This window comes from Chrysemys picta, chromosome 2, assembly GCF_011386835.1.
Source record: "Chrysemys picta bellii isolate R12L10 chromosome 2, ASM1138683v2, whole genome shotgun sequence".
Lineage (NCBI taxonomy): Eukaryota > Metazoa > Chordata > Testudines > Emydidae > Chrysemys > Chrysemys picta.
In genome coordinates, this window is record NC_088792.1 from 200,666,697 (window position 1) to 200,691,198 (window position 24,502).

Below are 24,502 nucleotides of genomic sequence, written 5' to 3' on the forward strand. Positions count from 1 at the left end.
CTGCTTACTTCTTCATTCTCCTGAGCAATCACACAGAGTTTTGTAGGTTACATTTTTCTGTCTCTGAAAGCAGTCTTTAATTTTTTAATCTCCCTTGGGATTTCTCAGTCTGACATAAATATTTACCAGTTACACAGTCTCCTTTGTTAGATAGTAAGGTATGTATTTTTCTGTGTGATCTTTTGTTATTTCTCTAGCTCTTATGTAAAATTTCTCTTCTTTGTGAGCTAGTGCTGTGCCAGTGCCTGAGCATGCCGCTAATGAAGTACCAGGCCTCAGGAAATGCCACCTTTCAGATAAAACCACTTATGGGCATTAAAGGTCTCATGACATTTTTCACAAGAGAAGGTATGCAAACCGAATTTAATGTCAGGTGGTTACATTATGCCTATCTAATTTCACCACCCAATACACAGACAGTTTCAAATGCTTCTGGTACTCTTTACTACGTGTCCTAAACTATTGCGTAGCACAGCTCCGCAGTATTAAACAGCTGCTGCATTCCACCCTACTGGATAACATCAACTATGGGTAACATGATTCCTAATGTATGTATTGGGTGTATGTGCACCATACAGTTTGATATCCTTTTGGATATCATTAACTTGTTCAGGAAGCAGGGTTCTCTGAAATCACTAATTTCCCCCCTTTATTACAAAAAGCTCTGCACTGAGGTGACCTGTCCTTCTAGACAAAACCAGCTCCCTCCAGATCCAGTCATGCTCTTTTTGGGTTGGCTGGGGTGGGAGAAGGGGTCTAGGCAAGGAAAAGGACAAGTTCCTAGAGTAACATATGAAGCGTCCTCTTTCCTGCCCTATCAAGAAAATGAGCTGTGGCATTCCAAGCCACTTCAAGTTTGGAAAATAAGAGACCAAGATTCACCCCAAATTCCAACCATGTGCTGCCAGAGGAGCTATTCACAGGGCCAAGTTGTTCTTTTTAAAAAAATTGCTTGGGTGAAAGTCATTTATATCACAGTTATTTTCTTTTGGGTGAACCTGATGAGTCCAAGAAGCCATCTGGGAAATAAGCAATGCTGTAAAACAAATCCTTTTTGAGTGTCTCCCCATACCAAATTAAGCAGTTGCTGGTAAATCATGTAGCTGAGAATATTTCAACTATAGTAGTCCTTTCAATGATTTATTCACGGATATTACCTACAGAAATCAGTCAATATTCTATGCAACTCCTAACACCAGCAAGCACACCTAATCAGGGCCACCTTAGGGAAAAATGTGCCCTGGGTGAACTTGTATTTTGGCATCCCTGACCCCCGCTGCCTCCCTGGGATCCCCACCCATTCCTCTGGCCCCAGCAGAGTCCCCAGGCTCCTCACTCCCCCCCCACCATCACCTCCAGGCACTGCTGCCTCTCCCTGCCTATTGCCGTGAGCTCCTTTCTACAGCCTTGCACGCCAGGCCTACCCCACTCCTTGCCTCTTGACCACAGTACACTTGGCAGTTGCCTACATCACCCACCCACAAGGCCAGCCCTACACATCATATTCCTTTCATTTTATAAGCAAAATAATTGTGGTTTGGGGCCTGTGATGGGGTGCTCACCCCACACTCACCCTGAACGGCTTAATAGAGGCCAGATAGGCCAATTAACCTATTAGGCTGCAGGTTGGGAGAATTAAAGCTGAGAGGAAGGCCCTAATTAGGGAAAGCTTACCTGTGGAGACACAGACAGGGCCTGTATAAAGCCCAGAAGCTGAGAGCAGCTAGGGGCTGCAGGGAGTAGGTTGCAGTCACTCCCTGGGAGGAGGGAGTTGTGAGGCTGGCAAATGGGGAGCAGGGTACGGAAGAAGCTCAGGGAAGGACAGTAAGGACCAGGAGGGAATGGATCTTCACTGCTGAAGAAAGGGCCCCAGAGCTGGCACCCAGAGTAGAGGATGGGCCTGGGTTCCCCAACCAGCCACTGAAGAAATGGCACTGGCTGGGAAGTAAATGGGAAGACTGCCCAAGCCCATTTGTCAGGAAAGACTTTGATACCCCGTGAAGGGGGAAACACGAACAGTGACCTGGCCAGAGGGCCAAGTCACAAAGAGGCGGCTACAGCGCCCAGAGCAAGAGAGGGGCCAGAGAGAGAGCAGCAGCAGAGTGTGCAGAAAACAGCAGAAGAGGGGCTCAGACCTAGGGTGACCAGATGTCCCGATTTTATAGGGACAGTCCCAATATTTGGGATTTTTTCTTATATAGGCACTGATTACCCCGCACCCCCGTTCCGATTTTTCACATTTTCTATCTGGTCACCCTACTCAGACCTGTAAGGAGCTAATTCCCAGAGGGGTCAGAAGAAGGCACCACCTGTGGTAAGTGGACCCCGTGACAGGGTTTTCATCCTAAAGAGCCTCACATTTCCATACAACCTGGGAGGCCACCATTTTTTCGCTGAGGGAGACATAATACCAATGATGGGAGCTTTAGAAATGTGTGCAATCATCATCATCATCCTCTGGAGCTCAACACCATTCCTCAATTTGTAGGAGAGGCCGATGTCAAGCACATAGTCTCTACAGTACTCTCAAAGAATGCTGAGGACTGGGAATCAAGCTTTGGAATCCAGTATTTCCATTTCTTTGAAATTTTCAGCGTTCTAAAGAAAAATGTAACCAATTAGATTTGAGGTGGGGAGAGGGAAGGGTAGCTAAATTTATTATTTCCAAAAGTCTGATGTCAAGGGAAGAATAAATATTGTCCAATTCTATATTTACTCCCCTAAATATGATCACTGAAAATAAAAATATCAGTGTGATCTGAATCACAAATTATTGGGCTTGATGCAGTAATTACTGGAAGAAATTCTATGCCCTGTGTTCTATAGATGATCACGATGGTCACATTCTGGCCTTAATCTGTGAATCGCTTAGAGCCTACAAGGGAAAAAGTCCTAAATCACATTAGTCTATGAACCCAGAGAGATCAAGAAGATAAATGTTTTATTTTCCAACAAAATTAACACTAAACATGATAGCAACATAATTCAATTTCGATTTACCTTTGGCAAAAGCAACCCCTTCCAAAATTCTCTTGGTCTGAACAATTTTTGAATTTGCAGAAGACTGGCAGGCACATAAATTAGAGTGGATGGAAGAAAGTGATATTTTAGGAATGTGTCTAACAATATCTAATTTGTTATTTTAACATCTAGGAACAGCTTCTGAAAGCCTCTCCAAATTCTTATTTAATGGCCAAACTAAAATCATAGTACTCTGTTGCCAACAAATAGCTGAGTACCTGTATGCAAGAAAAAGCAGATTGTGAAGTATGTACCACAGGTTTTGACTTCTGTTCAGATGTCTTACATTACAAATGTAGTAGCTTCTAGAGACAAAGGGGTTCACAGATTACAGAATCCTGCATCCTACTACACCTCCAATTTAGTTCCTCCTGCCCCCATGTCCCCACAGGAGAATCAGGAGTGTGGCACCTGCTCACAGCACTTGGTCACCTACATCAGCAGGAGAAGCAGAGTGAAGCTGACAGATTCCTATTCGTTTCACTCTGCTGTGCCTCTTGGGAGGGACACAGTGGAGGAACAGCACACGTGAAAAATTTTGCTGTTGTCAGGAATGCTCCCAAAGAAGCAAAGTGGCAGAAGAAATTAGTATTTCTCTCCTCTCCCTCTCCACCTTACATCCGTGCTGCTCCTTACATTCGTGCTGCTCCCTGCCTCCCTTCATCTCAACAAAAGCAGCAGCTCAAAAATAACCTGCACAATGCGTAACTTTAGCCAGGGCTATCTCAGCAGCTAAATATTTCAGCCACTTAGTTCATCACTAATTCCAATATCCACACAAAAAAGTGTACTCGCTGACCCAAGAAAATTACAAAATGAATGGCCTTTCCAAATACTTTACCTCATACACTTCCCAATTTCTTCCCTCCCAGTTCCAAATTACCTTCCTGATTTCTCCATTACCTCCCTAGTCCTTTGCTATAAAACAAGTTTGTAAGCCATTTGTTCTCTCTCCACTGACAACCCTTTTATAGGAGAGGCAAGTTGGCAGTGCTTCCTTCTTGCAGCAGATGGTAGTTATGTCAACCGTAAACCTCCTGGGAGACCCTGGGGTGGTCATTTGCCAGATAATCAAAACATGAGACAACGCCTTTTGGGTGCATGGGGGGAGAGTGCACAGCTGGAAGGAACCCCTCCCACAGAACTGGTTACAACAGCCAATATTTCCATACATACGTGACCACATGATATGCGTGTTGATAAAGTTTCTCTCTCTCTCACACATACACACACAGCATGTTCATAGAGATGAGTGTCTCTGAACCTAAGTAAAGTTTTATTTAAGTTCTTTTAAAAAAGCAACACATTTGAGCTCAATAGCTTTTCTGGGAACTATGGGGACCTAAAGACATAGATTGTGTCCTCAACTCAAACTAAAATCTTGAGAGCTACACAGCCATACTCACCCAACACTACCAAGAACTTTAATGGGAATTGTGTGACTAACTCCCCATGGGACTCTGCAAATACAGAGGTTAGCTTGAAGAGTCAGCCAAGGAAGTCATTTAACTTCTGTAGAATTACTTGATTTGATTGCAAAGGCACAACAAGATGCACATGTTGGAAAATACTTTCAGGATGCAGATGAGAACACTATATTTATGTCAGCTGTAATACAAAATACGTTGATGTTTAATAGGTCAGGCAATGATGAAATCAGAGACATAAGGGAAATGAGGTACTGTCTTTGCTGTAGTTAAACACAAGGCCCACTCGTGCTATTCACTTTTTGATGGGAACTGAGGGCGCTCAGCGCCTCTCAAGAGGCACTTAGCATGTTACATAACTGGGCCCTTAGTAAAGAAAAAAGCAAAGATTTAACCATGTATTAAATCGTTTAATGAGCACACCCTGGCACCTTCTATATTGAGGAAACACTGATAGAGTTTCAGATCTTCCTGGAAGGCTGGATCCATCAGTGCTGTGAAAGTTCATCTGTTGTGAGCAGCAGCTGTTCAGGAGTGCAAGGAACTTAGGGGAAAGGCCTCCTAGTATTTTAGATGCATTACTATGTAAATGCAGTTCTAGTTTGTTAATAACATAGGAAACTATGTCTTCCTGCAATACAGTAGTGGCAGCCTCCAAAAATAAGAGTTGTATGAGTAAGCTTCTAGTAACATAAGAGAAGGTTTGCATTTATTTACCCTTGGTTATGTTTGATCATCTACTTGAGAAATCCACTTCAGCAAATTGACAAAGACAAATAAATTATATTATACCCATTTTATCCAGAACTAATCTTTATTGCAAGAAATCACAAAAACCTCTACTAAAGGATTGTCCTGGGCTCTCTCTATCTGAAAAAGCCACACGTTGGCTGATCTGTAGTCCATCAGTTTTGATATTTGGTTTAAGCAATAATGTTTTTATATGGCACAATAAAAATATAAACCTTGTTTATCATCATTAAAAGCCATAACTGAGATCAAGGTCCTGCTTTGCTAGGTACTGCACCAATATATAATAAAATAAAGTCAGCGTCCCAAAGAATCTGCAATCCAAATAGGCAAAAAAAAAAAAAAACATGGTGGGAGAAATTAAGTATTATCATCTCCATTTTTATAGACCAGGAACTAAGGAACAGAGAGATTAACTGATATGCCCAAAGCTGGCATTCCTCCTGAGTCCCAGTTCAGTGTCTTAACCACAAGACCATCCTTCTTCTCTTGATAGACCATCTACTTGAATAAACACCATTTCCTGCATTATACAGCTAGGAAGTGGTCAAACTAGTACAAGTAATTCAGCAAAGCTTTCACTCAAGTCAATGGGTATTCTGCTGGTCAGGACTGCAGAAATGGACCCTGCTGTAGTCCTAGCTAATCTAGGCCCCAGTTCAGGAAAGCAGTCCTTTTCAGGACAGCACTCCAGGATGTGCTTAACTGTAGGCACTGAAGTCAATGGGACTTACATTGACTTGCTTAATTGCTGTCCTGTCATACTTGCTTAAATGCTGTCCTGAATCAGTAACTACCACCCTGGGAACTACTGACTAAAATTTACTTCAAATTTTAACTTTTTAAAAGGAAGGAGAAGAAGAAGGATACTCCAGTGGTTAAGCACCCCCCGCCTAGGGCTCGGGAAACTCAGCTTCAATTTCCTGTTCTGCTGAAAACCTCCAGTATAACCTTTAAGAAGTCACTTAGTCTCTGTTCCCCATCTGTAAAATTAGTAGACTACTACTTCCTTATACATTCAATATTGTGAAGTGGTCAGGTAATGGAGGCCAAATTAGTAAAACATCAGACAGACAGAAAGGCAGGCAAAATTTAAAGTGGCAATGGCTGCTAGTTTTAAGCCACAAATGGAATCTACACATATCTTCTCGACACTTGGAATTCAAGTTTGTATTTAATAAAAATAAAAACCTCTCCAGTCTGCCAAACACACTGATGTTAAAAAAACCAAAAGGACGGGTTAAAAAAAATGACTATTAGTAGGTGCCCAAATTGACCTACCTTAAAAAGTGTCATTTTGATAGGGCAGGTACTCAGAACTTCTGAAAATCAGGTTCCTTGAAGCACTTTATGTTGTGCCCCCAAAAATCAAGGCACACAAAATCACTACTCACTTTTAAAATTTAGGTCAAATTCCATAGTGCTTTTCCATTGATATTTATTTAGCTCTCAGATGAACCAATCCTACTGTAAATGCCAAGTGACTTCTCTCGTCTTGTGTTCTAAAAATCACCCCGATGCCACTCTTTTTTTTTAAAGTATAGATCAACCATATTGTTCTCCCATGTCCGGCAGGCTCTTCCACAGGGAGTCATTCCTGCTGCTGCTAACAGTCATAAATGCTCCCCTTTACCTCTCGGCATCTCAGAAACAATATCTGACAACAACAAAATTCCACACACGCAAAACACAAATATAGTAGGCGAGTGGGGCAGTGGAAACAATATCCAAAGATAATCAGGTAAAACCCTTTTTCTCAGCAAGCAGCACAGAGTATTCTGCCCTAATTCAGAGTCACTTAATATACCAAAACCAAAGAGACTAGCGCTTTTTCTGGTCTCAGCAGACAATTTGGTGTGTAACATATTTGTTTATGTAAAGCAATAGTATAGAGACAAGGGACTAAATTCTGTTCTCAGTTACATCCAAACAACTCCATTAAAATCAGCTCTTCTGCACTACTAATGCAAGGAAGGTGAGCAGGACATAGCAAGCTGACACTCTCTTTTCAAATGTAGTTCAGTCAGAGGTTTTGAACAGCACTGCAATCCCAAACAATTCACCAACCACCTGGATATTTTTATTTTTTGACATCCAATTTTTTTATTGATAACTTTTCATTAATAAATAATATATTAATAAATAATACCTATGTCATCCTCTAAAACCATTCTGATATACTTGTTTCCGTGCTCATGTGTATTATTTTAAAATTAAAGCATTGCGAATAGCATATCACTTTTGTTTAAAATAAGTATGATAGCAGTTCAGCTTTAACAATACTTTCTCTTATCAATTCATTAAAGGCCACAAGAGGGAAAATACATTTTGCAGAAAAGGGTCTAAAATTACTATTTTTATGGTCAGGAATTAGGCTATTTTGTTTCTTTTAGATGTGCAGTTCCTTGCTCTCTTTTCTTCTACAATTGTCCATAAATTTATGGATAACTGACAACCATGTCTCTGGTTTGTGTTTCTTTTTGTCCTCATCAGGATTACTACATTATGTTTACTTTTATATGTCCACAAGTTGCATGTATGGTCCACATACCCAGCCTAACTGGTAACCTGGAAAAAGTCTGCTGTTTGTTCTCCAGCAAAGGAAGCAGATATGCAGGTTTCAGTAGGATGGGCCCACACAAACGTAATTTCTGGATAGCTACATAATTGAAGAGTCAGAGTTACAAACAGAAACACTGCAACCATGGGTTAGAAGAAACTGATGATATTCACACACAAAAACCACTAGCTCCTTCATTCAGCAATAGAGTATCTTTGTATTACATGGCCATTTACCTATCATCAATCATAATGCACAGATATATTTACTGTGGGCATAGTTACTGTTTTTTCACCCAATTTAAGTGTCAAGTTCAACAGAAGTTTGACTTAGTGGCCTTCAGTAAATAACCTTCAGATATTGTGGAATGTTTTTCTAACAAAGAGTCACTGCCCTCTGTGTCACTAAGCTCATAGCTACTGAGGGTGGAAGGAAGTTTGACTTATTGATAAAACAACGAAGGACAAACACATGAGAGAAAAGGGAAGGCTATCTTCTCCTTTACTAACCTGCAATATGAAAACGTTTCAAGTAAATGGGGTTCTTCTTCTGTGCAGACAGCAGGGGACCAGTGAATGCCACTGAGCCCTATTTTAGTATTTCTCACTGCAAGAGACAAATCTAGTTACAGGAAACACAAGAGAAAGAAGGAAACATCCCAGCTGCATTAACCTGCATCATAGAGCTGAAGTCCCTGACAATGCAAACCATTCCCCCAAGGTGCACTGAGACTGATGTAGGAGAGTTCCCTCTGCTACACAGAGCATTAACAAGACAGAGTTATATATTGGCACGATTTACCACAGAAATTAAATAAAGGGAATGCTGGAGAAAAACTGCAAATCATCATACAGACCAGTCAGCTTAACTTCTGTACCCAGAAAGATAATGAAGCAAATAATTAAGCAATCAATTTGCAAACACCTAGAAGATAATAAGGTGATAAGTGACAGTCAGCATGGATTTGTCAAAAACAAATCATGTCAAACCAACCTCATAGCTTTCTTTGACAGGGTAACAAGCCTTGTGGATGGGGGGGGGGGGGGGGGAACCAGTAGACATGGTATATCTTGATTTTAGTAAAGCCTTTGATATGGTCTTGCATGACCTTCTCATAAACAAACTAGGGAAATGCAATCTCGATGGAGCTACTATAAGATGGGTGCAAAACTGGTTGGAAAACCGTTCCCAGAGAGCAGTTATCAGTGGTTCATAGTCATGCTGGACGGGCATAACAAGTGGGGTCCCGCAGGGATCTGTTCTGGGTAGGGTGACCAGATGTCCTGATTTTATAGGGACAGTCCCAATTTTGGGGTCTTTTTCTTATATAGGCTCCTATTACCTCCCACCCCTGTCCCGATTTTTCACATTTGCTGTCTGGTCACCCTAATTCTGGGTATGGGTCTGTTCAATATCTTCATCAGTGATTTAGATAATGGCATAGAGAGTACACTTATAAAGTTTGAGGACGATACCAAGCTAGGAGGGATTGAAAGTGTTTTGGAGGATACGATTAAAATTCAAAATGATCTGGACAAACTGGAGAAATGATCTGAAGTAAATAGGATGAAATTCAATAAGGACAAATGCAAAGAACTCCATTTAGGAAGCACCAAATCAATTGCACACATACAAAATGTGAAATGACTGCCTAGGAAGGAATACTGCAAAAAGGGATCTGGGGGTCATAGTGGACCAAAGCTAAATATGAGTCCACAGTGTAACGCTGTTGCAAAAAAAGCGAACATCATTCTGAGATGTATTAGCAGGAGTGTTGTAAGCAAGAAACGAGAAGCAATTCTTCCTCTCTTCTTCATGCTGACTAGGCCTCAACTGAAGTACTGTGTCCAGATCTGGGTGCCACATTTCAGGAAGGATGTGGATAAATTGGAGAATCCAGAGAAGAGCGACAAAAATTATTAAATGTCTAGAAAACATGATGTATGAGGGAAGATTGAAAAAAATTGGTTTGTTTAGTCTGGAAAAGAGAAGATTGAGGGGGGACATGATAACAGTTTTCAAGTATGTAAAAGGTTGTTACAAGGAGGAGGGAGAAAAATGGTTTTTCTTTACCTCTAAGGATAGGACAAGAAGCAATGGGCTTAAATTGCAGCAAGGGAGATTTAGGTTGGACATTAGGAAAAACTTCCTGTCAGGGTGATTAAGCACTGGAATAGATTGCAAGGGAAGTTGTGGAATCTCCATCATTGGAGATTTTTAAGAGCAGATTAGACAAGCACCTGTCAGAGATGGGCTAGATCAGTGGTCCCCAATCTTTTTCATCTGGCGGGCGCCAGATGATGAGCCATGGAGGACCGTGGCAGCGGACGAGCATCTGCCGAAATTCCACCGACACGCAGCAGCGTCAATAGGCATCACCGCCGACAAGTAGCATCATCCAGAGGCGTCGCCGCCGAAATGCTGCCGAAAATCGGCGGCGATGCCTCTGGATGACGCTGCTTGTCGGCGGCATTTCAGCAGATGCTTGTCCGCCAGCCAGTACACGGGTGCACTTAGACGCCCCAGCGGGCACCATGGCACCAACGGGCACCGTGTTGGGGACCCCTTGTCTAGATAATACTTAGTCCTGCCATGAGTGCAGGGGACTGGACTAGATGACCTCTCAAGGTCCCTTCCAGTCCTATGATTCTATACATCATGTAACCAGTCCTCCCAGTGATATCCTGGTCTTTCTTATTAGCTCTTCTAGTGAAGGAGGCTCAATAGCAGAGCCATGTTGCTAGAACTAAGGCAGTGCACTGTGGGTGCAGGAGTCTGACTGCATTCATTAAAAAATTTAATCTTATTCTGTTAATAGTTAATTTTTTTTACAGGAGTAAATTACTACTCAATGCGAATAACCATGCCAGAATCTGACCCTTACTGCCTATCTAGGGATTTCATTTTGATACTTTTCAGTCTCTCTCCCACTGCTTTTTGCTGAACCTTCAAGTTTTTTTAAACTGGCAAAACAAAACAACTTAAAAGAAAAATCAGGAAGTACTAAATATCTCCAAACAACATTTTTTTACTGTAACCTATCAGGTTCCTGTACCAGATATGGACTGGTCATGGAGCATGCTTATACCCACCAGATGTGTTCATAATGAGGTGATTTAATGCTCTGCCAGGTGTGTCTGAGGTTTGTTTAAATAATATATTGTACACACGCAGTGCCACCTAGTAGATGAATAGTATAAAACATCTCCCCCTTTAATTCTACATTCCAACCATATACAATATTTACACTATCACACTGTCTTTGAAGTTCGGTACGGATCAGTCTGTTAAGTGTCTCTGAATCATACTGGTTTTCTAATTACACGACCTGAATGTGTAACAACTTGATCATCTGGCTGTCCATTAGTTGCAACAACTGACTGTGGTTGGTTTGGAATCCTTTAATCTTCTTCTTCTTGTTCTGTGTCTGCCATCTGTAGGGTTTGGTCTGTTGATTGTTCTTTCAGAGTAACAAACTGTAGATGTCGACAGCTTCTGTTGAGCTTTCCCCTGTCAGTCTCAATCACATATGAATTCTTTTTCTTTATGACAGCAGGAGTTGTTCATCCTTTTCTTCATCCAGTTTGACATGAACATCGTCACCAGGTTCTAGACCTTGCAATTCTCTCATTGAGTGATGTCTATTGTAAAAAGTGTTCATAAGCTATTAGCCCTTTTATCCAATCTGGCTGCTCTCTTCATGTCTCACCACTTTGGAAATAGGTTCTTTTCCAAAGTTGGAACAGTAATTCTGAGTTGTCTTCCCATCAGGAGTTGTCCTGGACTATATGTAATAGCCGTTATTGGTGTTGATCTGTAATTCAGAAGAGAAAGGAATGCATTTTCCTGCCATAGGATTTTCTTAGCAGTCTACAGCTTTCTCAGCCTCTCCATTCCCTTATGGGTAATGTGGGCTGCTAGTAATATGATCAAAATCACATTTTGTTCAGAATGACTTAAATTCTGCTGCAGTGAATTGTGGTCTGTTATCCTTGTTGGGTGAATATATTTTTCTTTCACAACAGCTTCATTAAGTCTAAAGAGCCACACAGATTTGGATTTTTCTATTTTTCTTTATAATTGGCACCATTAGATTACACCATGCTGTGGGCTTAGAGATTTTTCCCCATTATGCTAGTTTCCTCCATTCTTTTTTTAACGTAGTTTCCACTTTATGAAGTAATGGAAAAGGAATCCTGCAAGGTGTATGCACACTTATGGTTCAGCATCTTTTCTTAAGATTATTTATACTGGAACTCCTTTCATAAGTCCAGTTTCACCAAATATTCCACTGAGTTCTTCCACTACGCCCATCATGGTTGCCACACTGTGGCTGAGAAGGCTGTGGGTCTGTGATCCTTTGAACACATACACTATGAATGCATAGCTTTTGTCTTTGCACATTGTTTCTGTGGTGAACTGGCAGTTTAGAATACCTCCAGCGCTAGTCAGAGCTGTGTCAGGTGACTTCAGCTCTGGGAGGGTAAAGATGATTGTAAGTCCCTTCGGAGATGCCTGTGATGTCAGCTCCTGAGTCAGTTTTAAAGTCAATAGTCTTTCCATGAATATTCATTTTCACTCTCCAAGCAGGCTCTATATCATCACAAGTGATATATCCCAGAAACAATGGCTCTTGATTGTCTGTTATATGAGTCAACTCCCTGACTTCTTTGGTGTGGGAAACGGTTGCAAAATGGCCATATTTCATACATATATTACACTGTGCGCCTTTGGCTGGAGATACATAATTTCTTGGGATATGACTTTTTCCTTGTGCACGTAGGCTAGAATTTGTTCCTTCTAGTTCTCTCTGCTTGTCTCAGGGGTTTTACAATAATGACTTTTAACACTCATGTCTGTTTATAGCTGCTAAGCTAGTTTTAGGTTTTCAAGTGTCCCCTGCTTTTGTTCTGTTCCTTGACTAATTCTGACTCTTTTGCTATCTGTAAAGCTTTGGCTAGGGTTAAATCTCTCTTCAATTGTAGCTGCTTTGAAAGGCTTTTATCTAGTTAACCAATAACCAGCCTGTCTCTCATTTTCCATTCCCCAAATCACAGTTTTCAGCCAATGTATGCTGAACTCTTATAAAACATTCAACATTTCCCTCATTCTTGAATTCTCTGTTGAAAACATGCTCTTTCATAAACCACATATTTCTGATGTATGAAGTATGCATCAAACATAGCCAGAACCCTTTCAGAGTCATCTCTGTGACTGTCTTCAGTAATGTCAAAGGATTTAAAGATATGCTCAGCCTGCTTCCCCATAGCTAGGGCCCTACCAAATTCATGGCTGTGAAAAACGTGTCAGGGACTGTGAAATCTGGTCTCCCCCATGAAATCTGGTCTTTTGTGTACTTTTACCCTATACACTCAAGATTTTATAGGACAGGCCAGTGCTTCTCAGACTTGGGTCCCAACCCAAAAGGAGGTTGTGGGGGGAGGTTGCAAGGTTATTCTAGGGGGGGTCATGGTATTGTTGCCATTATTTCTGTGTTGTCTTCAGAGCTGAGCGGCCAGAGAGCAGTGGCTGCTGGCCAGATACCCAGCTCTGAAGGCAGTGACCCACCAGCAGCAACACAGAAGTAAGGATAGCAGTACCATACCATGCCATCCTTACTTCTGTACTGCTGCTGGCGGCAGCCCCGCTTTCAGAGGTGGGCTCCCTGCCAGCAGCCTCTGGTCTCTGGCCACACAGCTCTGAAGGCAGCACAGAAATAAGGGTGGCAATACCGCGATGCCCCTACAATAATCTTGAAACCCCCAACAATCCCCTTTTGGGTCAGGACCCCTACAGTTACAACACAGTGAAATTTCAGATTTAAATATATGAAATTTACTATTTTTAAAATCCTATGACCATGAAATTGACCAAAATGGACTGTGAATTTAGTAGGGTCCTAGCCAAAGCATAAATTAGGGAAAATATCTGTATATTTCCAGTTACTTTCTGGAATTCGTTTTCAATTTGAAATCTTGCAAAATACTGCTTCCAGTCTGTCCATTGGGAAGATTTATCAAAGTTGAAGTCCTCTGGGACACTGAAGAATAACATGTTGAAGTTCCTTCGGTCTGCAACCTTTGTTACTGTTTTCCTTCTGTTTCTATTCTAAGTTTACTCCTGACACCATGTCATGCTTCTGTACCAGACACTGACTAGCTACAGTGCCTGCTCATACACACCAGATGTGTTCATCATAAGATCCTTTAATGCTCTTCCAGGTATGTCTACGATTCATTTAAATAAGGCACTTTACACACAGTGCAACCTACCTGCTGAACAGTATAATAGAGCAGTGGTCTCCAAACTTTTTTGATCGCGCACCCCTATCAGTAAAAAAATTTTGAGCACGCACCCCCTGCTGCGCCAGCTCTACCATTTTTGCCGAAGCAAAAAAAAAAAGCAAGCCACTCGGACTCCCACCCAAACTGCCGAACCAAAAGAAAAAAAAGAAAGCCGCTCGGACTCCAGCCCGAACTGAGAAAGCAAAAACAAACAAACAAAAAATGCGCTCCTCCTGCCGCGCACCCCCAAAGATCCTCTTGCGCAACCCACTTTGGAGACCACTGTAATAAAGTTTAGCATTTCATCACATATTGCACACTTATGCAGTATGTCTCTCTGTCCCTCTCCAGTGACTGGGCACACAGAGAGGTTTATGAGTCTTCCTCTGGCGTTTAGATAACAGAGATAGGTCTTCTAGCTCAGGCAGTAGAGGCTCTAACTTTTAAAACTAGAGATCTGGGTTTGATTCCTGCTGCGGACATCACACCGAGCAGCAGCACTTTACATTTAGATTCGGATTAAGTGTACTTTGAGCCAACTACACCTTGCTAAAATGACTGCTCTCAGTGGTTATTCCCACTATTAAGACTTCTTTTCGGGTGCTTCACTTCCCATGTCAGCAGCAATACCACTGAAAGTCTTGTGTTCATGGTCACAGCCAGTACAAAACCCTGAGTTAATGTAATGATGAAGACTGAGATTTTAAACACAATATTTAGTAACCTCAAAGGTTTTGGTTCCCGCAGACACTACAGCTCAGCCCATTTGCGCACATGTAGGATTTTTAATAATATATATATAGTGTCAATGACTTAATTTATATGTGCAATGCAATCAAGTCTCAGTTACTGTACGGAATATAATTCTAAACCACTTGCCTTTTGTATTCTAAGAGTCCAAAAACATAACAATCCATAAGCGAGTTCTTTGTAATTCATTTCCTAGTTTAAAAAAAATACAATAAATGAATATGTTTATTTCAGTGAGAAATGTGTAAAAGAAGTGTAGTATACTAATACCACCCAATTCTTTTCCATTCTATCTATCTCAGAGCACTTTACAAAGGAGGTCAGTATCATTATTCCCATTTTACAGATGGAGAAACTGAGGCACAGAAGGGGAGGTTTGTTGCTCAAGCTCACCCAGCATGCAGGTGGCAGAGCCCCAAATAGAAACCAGTCCCAGTCCCGTGCTTTATCATCCACTAGACCATACTGCCCCTTTTTGTCTCTATCTGGACTTCTGTAGAATAGCGTAGTGTAAATTCACATCTTCTGTATTTGTAATATGCAGTTTTTAAGCACTTATAACTTTACAATTCCAAAACAAAATTACTTCCAACATGTCAAAAGCCCTGAACTCGCAAGGAATGCGCTCTGGGATTCACCCTAAGCCCAGTGGAACTCGTAGGGCTGGGGCCTACTTTCACGGCAAGACTGAAGTGCAGATGCTTTTTTTTTTTTTTTTTTTTAAGTACAGAGAAGAGAAAATAAATTCCACACACTGCTAACTCAACACACAGTCAAGTGAATTTTTACCAAATTTACCAAACCAAATTCATCTGGAAGTTGAGGAGAAACACGGCTAATTATTTTCAGTAACACTATCATTTTGGAAAAGTACCAACGAATCACAGCTTTCCAAACAGTATAGGATATGCAGTTCAACTCAAGTTTCCAGCTAGAAGTCTCTTACAAATATTTTCTTTTTCCTCTATTACTCAGCTGCATGGTATTAGCCACAAAATAGCACTTTAAAAAGATCTTGGTAAACAATGACAAGATTTTAATTCAAACATGCTGAAGCACTTGAGCAATATACTAGCATTTTATACGGATGTTACTAGTGTTCACAACTGGAGTAAGCCTCCACCCAGGAGCAGGAGCAAACAGGAAACTTAGTTTCTCCCCCTTTTATTAAATGCATGTTCATCGCAAGCCATCCTTTAAAAAAAATTAAATCAGCTAAATTAAAATAACAAATAAAACAACTATGACTTCTTCTGTATATATACCTCCACAAATACAGAGGGGAAGAGATACACACACAGATTGAGGCCAGCTCTACACTAGAAACTATTGTCAGTATAGCAATGTTACTTAGGGGTGTGATTTTTTTAATTCTATACCAATAGCCAGCCCAGTCCCACACCCTGGCTCCTCAACAGATTTGTCTTCCCTCTCCCCAACTCCTTTCTCCACCTCACTGGTTCCCAGTCTGAACCTCCTTGCCCAGCAAGTCTTAGCTTCCCCCTCCCCCTGTGCCATCAGCTGCCAGTGCCTCTCCTAACCACCCCAGGCTTCCTTGTCCCAATCTATCCCCTCCTTGCAAGTTCAGCTCTTCTCCATTCTGCATGTGACTCAGGCAGCTTCCTCCTCCACACTGCGTTGGACTCAGCAGGGGGGCACTGAGAGCACAGGAGAGAGACAAGCATCCTGCTCTCAGTTCCGGGGCCCAGACCTAGAGCAGCCCACAGCAGTCCAGAGCTAGGATTGCAGGAAAAGTCTCATCGGCTCTAGACTGAAGCATGCTCAATGCGGATAGAATCTTGGGTAGGGTTACCATATCTAGCAAATAAAAAAAGAGGACCCTCCACGGGCCCTGGCCCCGCCCATTTCCCCACCCCAGCCCCGCCCCAACTCCGCCCTAACTCCGCCCCCTCCTCCCTCCCACTCCCAGCCACACGGAAAGGGCTGCCCGAGCGCTACCGGCTTCACGGTTTGCCGGGCAGTCCCCAGACCCTGCGCCCCCGGCCGGCGCTTCCCCAGCGCAGCTGGAGCCCGGGAGGGGAAGCGCCCAGCCGGGGGCACAGGGTCTGGAGGCTGCCCGGCAAACCATGAAGCCCGTAGCGCTTGGGCTTCGGGCAGCCCCCATGCCTCCGGACCCTGCGCCCCCGGCCGGGCACTTCCCCTCCCGGGCTCCGGCGGCGCAGGGTCCGGAGGTATGGGGGCTGCCCAAAGCCCGTAGCACTCGGCTCTTAAACAGAGCCGAAGAGTCGGGGAGGAGCAGAGCCGCCGCGGCTGCAGGCTCTGCTCCTCCCCTGACTCTTCAGCTCTGTTTAAGAGCCGAGCTGCCCCAGCGCTACCGGCTTCGGGCAGCCCATGCCTCCGGACCCTGCGCCGCCAGAGTCCGGGAGGGGAAGTGCCCGGCCGGCGGCTGGGGTCCGGAGGCAAGGGGGCTGCCTGAAACCCATAGTGCTCGGGCAGCTCGGCTGTTAAACAGAGCCGAAGAGTCAGGGGAGAAGCAGAGCCGCCATTTTCCCGGACATGTTCGGCTTTTTGGCAATTCCCCCCGGACGGGGGTTTGAGTGCCGAAAAGCCGGACATGTCCGGGAAAAAGAGGACGTATGGTAACCGTAATCTTGGGGGAATTTAGCTGCTAAAATCTAAGATGTGCAAACTACAGTTTTTCAGAAGCTTATAGTTTGGCCAAATTTGAGCAGATTTTCACAAGGAGAGAGCAAAAGTAAATCCCTGATAGAAAGCTTTGCCTGCTGCCCCACAATCCCTTTGGCAAATGTTAAGTCCCTGCTTCAAAGCATGGGGATGGCTAGAGCATTTCAAAGAAAAGATCACCAGAATTTTTTTAACATGGATATTTTTCCCTAGCCTTGTTCTTGGAAATGGCTACATCTTTTTGGCTCAAATTTCCAAAAAAAAAAAAAGAAAATTCAGCCTGAGGCAGACACCTGGTATGGAAAATTTCAGCCCAAATGGTTCAAATTTTGCAAAGTTATATGTAGCTGAAAACAGAATGTTATTATAGGAAGTACAGGGCAATCTTAGTAATAGTCGGTGCTCCCAGCCCCACATGTATATTCATTATACTCTGTATGTACATGCACATTTTACATGTTTATTCCACTCCTCACCTGCGGATGCTTTGAAGACCAGTGCAGAAATCAGGGAAAGAGTTCTATATACAATAGTAATGCTATTACCAATAATGATGCTAATAAAACTTTTACTAAGAAATCCAGAAAGTGCAATCCAAAAATGTAGTAATAAAGTCACAAAAAACTATAAATATATGTGGCTACCAATTTAAAATAATGCCTCTTTTACATGATATTCCCATGTTTATAATCTGGCACACTTCCTCCTTCATATTAAAAGAATGTCTAAGAGTTAGAAGGCACATTCCTGTTAGTCAGACACTCTAGATAGCATGAGCAGAGCTGCAAAACTTCAAAAGAATTTTCCCAACGGCACTTTCCATAACAAGCAACACACCAGGGTCACATTAGCAGGGTTTGGGGTTTTTTTTGTTTTTTTTTTTTAATTATTCTAAAAATGGGATTTCAGTACAATGCATCCTCTAATCACAATGTTTCAGGCTGAGGAACTGTACTATTTACCAGGTTTTAAAACAACTTAGTAAATATTTTTACAACACTTACAGCGCAGCAACCATTAAAAAAGTCAGCATTTACCTCACAATGATATCTCAGTTTTCTTATATTTAGGATATGAATAGGAAAAAAAATTCTGTATCAGGTCTGGTTTTGCCCCCAAGCTGCGAGCAGGCTGAAGTGCCCATTGTAATGGATCCATGGACCTCAGAAATATGAAGATATGATTGTGGTATTATCACAGAGTGAGGCAACTGCATCTGTACTCGCCCTCTATGGTCCAGCAATGGCGCCCACTCTTAGGCTTCCAGCTTCCCAGCTGTCACCTCTCTTGGGCAGTGACCCATATCTCTCTCCCTCCTGTCCAGGATAGTGCCGGGCTGCACAGCTCCCTGCCTCCACTGTGAACTCCCCAGTGAAATTAGACTGCCTAAGCAGGCCTGCTTTACTTACCTCCTCAGAAATGGTAAACTTTATAACTGCCACAGTTAAGTTACCACACAGCTTTTTCTAAACACACAGATTTATTCTCAGGGTAAAAACATTACAGAGAAAACATATTAAAACAATAAAAGAACCTACACACATGCTATTAAGCTTTACCAGAGATCACCCCCATTCCAACAACGGCTCTGGTAAGTGATGACTCCTTCAAACCACATCAAGGGTGTTTTCTGTGGTTACCAGTTCATAACCACGTTGGCTCAGAACAACCCTCCTCCCAAGTATTTCCTAGGAAACCTACTCAACTAACACTTCTTGTCTTAGCCCTCTGTTGTTGTTTTTTTAAAAAGGAGTCCTTTGAAGAACACTTCTCTAGACTTACATTACATTCATGTCTCCTAGACAAGTTACATACAGTCCCACAACACCACACAAGCATTTGCATTTTTAATACAATGAGCCCCTAAAATGTTTAAACTTAATTCAATAAGGTTTGTCCAGGATATTGCAGGAAATTGCCACCCCATTGACAGCATCATCTGTTGATATTCACTGTAGTGAATTTGAATGCTTACTTCGGAGGGAGGGATAGCTCAGTGGTTTGAGCATTGGCCTGCTAACCCCAAGATTGTAAATTCAATCCTTGAGAGGGCCACTTAGGGATCTGGGGCAAAATCAGCACTCGATCCTGCTAGTGAAGGCAGGGGGCTGGACTCGATGACCTTTCAAGGTCACTTCCAGTTCTAGGAGATAGGATATCTCCAGTTATTTATGTGAGTGAGGCTCAGGGGAAGCTCAAGAGCACTCCAGAGGAGCCCAAGAGTAAATCCGGAAGAAGCATTAGTGCCTCTCTGCATTCTCTACTCAATCTCTTGTGGGATTTGGCACAGAGTCTTACTGCTGCGAACAGAAAGAGGTTCAGCCAGTGGAGAATGGAGAGAAACATTCATGCCTTTCCCTGCCTTCTACTTTTACACCCCTGAGCTTCTCCTGACCACAACCACCTATCCACAGCCAAGAGATAATTCCTCACCCAGACCCCTGCATCCCAAATAGCTCCCACCTAATCACTTGGTCTCTGGTGGTAGTGATGGGGTGGGGAGGAAGCAGAGCTCTTTAGATGTTAAATGGGAAAGAAATTATATGAGTACAAGGGGGAAGAGAGAAAAAAAAAAGTGCTTTCCTGAAGAGTATAGTCAGTGTCTGCCAGCAATGGTGACTCAAGAAGTAGTAGGAAGGGAAGTGTTCCCGGTTAGCTTCCTTTCCTTCCCTTAAAAAACAAAGAAGTTCCAACACAAAAGAACCTCCCACCTTACAAGGCCAACATTTTCAAAGAGGATCTTTTCTAGATAAAAATAAAAACCTGTCAAAGCACGTTAGTGGGAAGGCAAGACCCAAAGTCACTTATGGTCTCAGCTCACACTGACTTCAACCGGCATTTTGCCTGCGTAAAGTCTGCTGGATCACACCTCAGATGTTATAATTAAGCCAAATTTTAAAAAATAAGATGGTAAATGAGGAATGTAAGCAAAAAATATATCATATCAACATGGTAAGTTGCAGGGCCATCTCTAGCCACTTTGGTGCCCCACGCAGACCCCCCACGGGGGGCTGGAGGGGGTCCCAGGCCTCCGTGGGGGGGGTGGCTTGGGGAGCAGGGGGGAACCGCCCCCCCAGCATGAGCCAGTGGGGCGGAGCGGGTTGGGGCCGGGTTGCTCCACTTCCTGCCACCTGGTGAGTGCAGGGCAGGCCTGACCCCACACTAACGGGGCGGGGGAAAGTGGAGTGACCCAGTCCCAGCCCGCTCCACTCTGCTCCTCTGGCTCTCAGCCTCGGGGGGCAGGGGGAAACCGCCCCCCAGCACTCACCGGCGGCACGGCTGGGAGCCTGGGGAGCAGCGCAGGCTGGGGCCGGGTCGCTCTTACCGCCGCCTGGTGAGTGCAGGCCCATGCCCTGCTGCAGTCCTCAGGGAAGTGGGGGTGGGGCAGGAGCAGAGCAGGGGGCAGGGGCTTTGGGGAAGGGGTGGAGTGGGGGCGGGGCTGGGGTGGAGCAGGGGCAGGGGTCATGGGGAAGAGGTGGAACAGGGGCTGGAGCAGCACGCAGCTGCGTAGGGCACCAGGAACTTTGGTGCCCCAAATTTCCTGGTGCCCTACGCAGCTGCATACTTTGCGTATGGGTAGGGATGGCCCTGTAAGTTGTAACCAAAAGGAAAATAGCAGCTTGCTGGGATTAAACAAGGCCACTAAGTAAATATATTTCAGTGCATTAGACCCTTGTTTACTTAAACCAAATGAGCTATTAACAGATTTATGTTTAGTGTGTACCATCATGGCCTCAACTGAAACAAAATCAATGGAGCCAATTTATCCCAAAATTCCTTCAAGCTTACCTGGGTGAAAAATTCAGAAACTTTCTCATCAACCACATGAATGACGACTTCTTGTTATATCTAATATATGGTCAAACCACAGATGCCTACTTTCATAAAAGACAAATTTTAGCAATAAAAAGTATACTGGAAAACTCCTTAAATTGTCTGGAAAAATCAAAAGGAAGGATGATGTTCAAGATCCTAGCCTAAAAATACTAGATTAAGTGAAATCCTAGCTAACATAAAACACTAGGTGAAACTCAAAATCAACTGTAGGGAATGAGCCATCTACTTTAGTATTTTCTTCCAAAGACTGAATTATTCACTGATATCTTCTTACACAGTACATTAGTTGTTAAATAAAATTAACCCTTGAAGAGTGTGATCTTTTATGGGTTGATTAAATTTGTTTAGATAATTTATGAAAATGTAAGCAGTACAGACAGGTGAAAAGGGAGAAAATGAATAAAGCCAAAATGTATTATAATACATATTATACACAAACTGCGAAAAAAGAATACCTGAAAAAATGCCTTTGTAAAAAGAGGTTATAGGACATCCCTGCATGAGGAGCCACTTTCCCAAATGGTAGGTAGAACTTAATGCACAGTAACAAAGTCTCTTACCTTTCCCGCATCTGATCCTGCATCTGCCTCAGTTTTCCCTCTGACAACAAGTGGTCTGCTGTCTCCAGCTGGCAGAAGGGAGAGATGAGATTTAGTCCTCTAGCTACACCTCTTATTAGAGGCCTTCCCCTTACAGGGGACAAAAGAATACAACAATACCTAAAACAACACAGTCTCTCCCTCTGCTCTCTCTGGGCTCAGTTCCTCATTGGGAGAGCAAAGAGAGAATATAATAGTCATTTTTCTCTGCCAGCAAAGTATTAACTTGCCACTTCCTGGGAACAGTTGGGATATAAGGGATCCTGGGTACCTCTCCCAACTCCAGGTTCTGACCTGGAGCTCACAGACTCTGAAGCAGCACACTCCCTTCAATCAAACCCTTGCTTCACTCCTATCTAGGCCACTTCCTATATGGCCTCACCACAGTCTGGCCAAGGTTCTCTGGCTTGAGAATCTCCCTACAGGCCTCTCCCAGCAATTTTCAGGCCTTCTGCCAGCTCCTTTCCCCCTTACTGAGCACACACTAAGAAGACTACACTTGCCACGCTAGGTTCCCACCTGTGGACTGAATTTCCCATAGTTCCTCTTTCCTTAAAGGTCCATGCCCTAGTGACCCCAGGTGGCAGTGTTTCCCCTTTAAAGGAGCCACCATACTCTGTTACATGGACTAAGCATCAGATGTGGAACACACTCCCTGGAATCACAAGTTCAGATTCCATGAGGGTCATCTCAGTCCCTCCAATGTAAATAAAATGAGTAGCATTCAGACTACCCTAGGGGAGCCTTAAGCATGAGAGCTTAGGCTTGGTCTACCCTACAGAGTTAGGTAAACATAAGGCAGCTTAAATCAACCTAACTCTGTAAGCGTCTACACTATAACGTTGCTCCCGCCGATGTAAGTCGCCCACTACACCGACCTAATACCTCCACCTCCGCGAAAGGCATAGCACTTAGATTGAGGTAGTTAGGGCAATACAGTGTCTGTATAGACACTGCCTTACTTACACCACCTGTTGAGTGTTAGCCCCGCACGGGGCTTACAGCTGGAGCCCTGTCAGCCCCGCCCCCCAGGAGTGGTCCAGCTATCAATGCCCCCACAACGCCCAACACTGTTAAGTCGGTGGAAGTGCTCCTGATGAGGATGCGCAACACCGACAGAGAGGGCGCAGTGTAGAAATGAACATTGATTTAACTTAGGTCGACTTAACTTTGTAGTGTAGACAAGGCCACAGAAAAAGGTGGTCTTGATGGACCTCACCAATATAACAATCTAACTGCAATTTACCCTTGGCTTATATTATCTAGATTATTGTGTTGATATACTAATATCACAGTTGATACCATTCTTCATCCATAATACCCAGAGATCAGTGGAGGCAGCATCCTCTAATTTCAAAGATCTTTGAATAAGTTACAGTATAATAATACAAATAAAATGTAAAAGGCAAAAGGCATGCTGTCCAGTCTCTTGGAATTAAACAAAAACAAAAAACCCCACCAGAATAATGTGTGTGTGTCAAAATTCAGGCTCTTAGTACCACGGCAATGTCAATATTTAGGATTCAGCTTATAGTCTTTACAAATTTTTAGTCATGAACACCTGTTCCACCATGTCAAAGAAATTCTCCTTATGTAAAGCAAGGACATGATTTCTCAGGGGAATATTTGAGTAAAGCTATGAATGTCAATAATTGGTAATGTGGTATGGTCAGACACTGAAGTTATAGCTTATTACAACAACCCACTAACCCCCTCTTTTTGTCCTATAATTGCAGAGATATTAATGGGCCACTCTACTTGAATGGTCCCTGTGACGTTGCACTCTGTATGATTTTATGAAAATATGCTAATGTAACTGGAATATGCTTCATGCAAAAGATCTCTTGTAAGGTATCATTACAAAGCTTATAATCTACTGAGGATGATCATCCTATTTGTATAAATCAGGGGTAGGCAACCTATGGCACGTGTGCCGAAGGCGGCACGTGAGCTGATTTTCAGTGGCACGCACACTGCCTGGGTCCTGGCCACTGGTCCGGAGGGCTCTGCATTTTAATTTAATTTTAAATGAAGCTTCTTAAACATTTTAAAAACCTTATTTACTTTACATACAACAATAGTTTAGTTATATATTATAGACTTATAGAAAGAGACCTTCTAAAAACATTAAAATGTATTACAGGCATGCGAAACCTTAAATTAGAGTGAATAAATGAAGACTCGGCACACCACTTCTAAAAGGTTGCCGACCCCTGGTATAAATGTACCACTCTGGTATCTGAACCTAGCAATATTAAATATAACTCTGAGGGCCTATTGTAATTATGCAATGTGTGGGCCATTAATGGTGGTTTGGAATCTTGATGACTCCCATTAACCAGGATAATTGACAGCAGATGGCTCTGTTTTACCTGTAAGTCTTCCTGTATACATGTGTGCTGGCAAGTGGGTAATGAAGTCTTACAGTGACATGTGATCATGTCACCTGAACTGGAATCCATCTTTAACCTAGTGCTTTTTCATTGAGAAGGGCGGGGGCGGGGAGGATTTGGTAGGTCGCTAGCCAAAACATAAATTACGGAAGAGATCATGTATATTTCCAGTTACTTTGTGGAATTTGTTTTCAATTTGAAATCTTGCAAAATACTGCTTCCAGTCTGTCCATTG

General features: G+C 42.9%; 1 protein-coding gene across 11 annotated transcripts in view; it reads right to left on the reverse strand.

Moving 5' to 3' along the window:
• The window catches only part of LDLRAD4 (low density lipoprotein receptor class A domain containing 4), a 419,045-nt gene that overhangs the window by 255,107 nt on the left and 139,436 nt on the right, over positions 1-24,502 (reverse strand). For 3 of the 11 annotated variants that reach the window (XM_065585206.1, XM_065585207.1, XM_065585213.1), the window contains 2 exons: positions 21,836-21,903; positions 14,922-14,984 (listed from right to left, as the gene is read on the reverse strand). The exons of 3 other annotated variants lie outside the window; for them this stretch is intronic. The gene's annotated coding sequence lies outside the window, so the exon portion shown is untranslated. Of the gene's footprint in view, positions 1-8,267; positions 8,360-14,921; positions 14,985-21,835; positions 21,904-24,502 lie in introns of those variants that run through there. 5 more of the 11 variants (XM_008164406.4, XM_065585205.1, XM_065585211.1 and 2 more) reach the window with 3 other exon arrangements.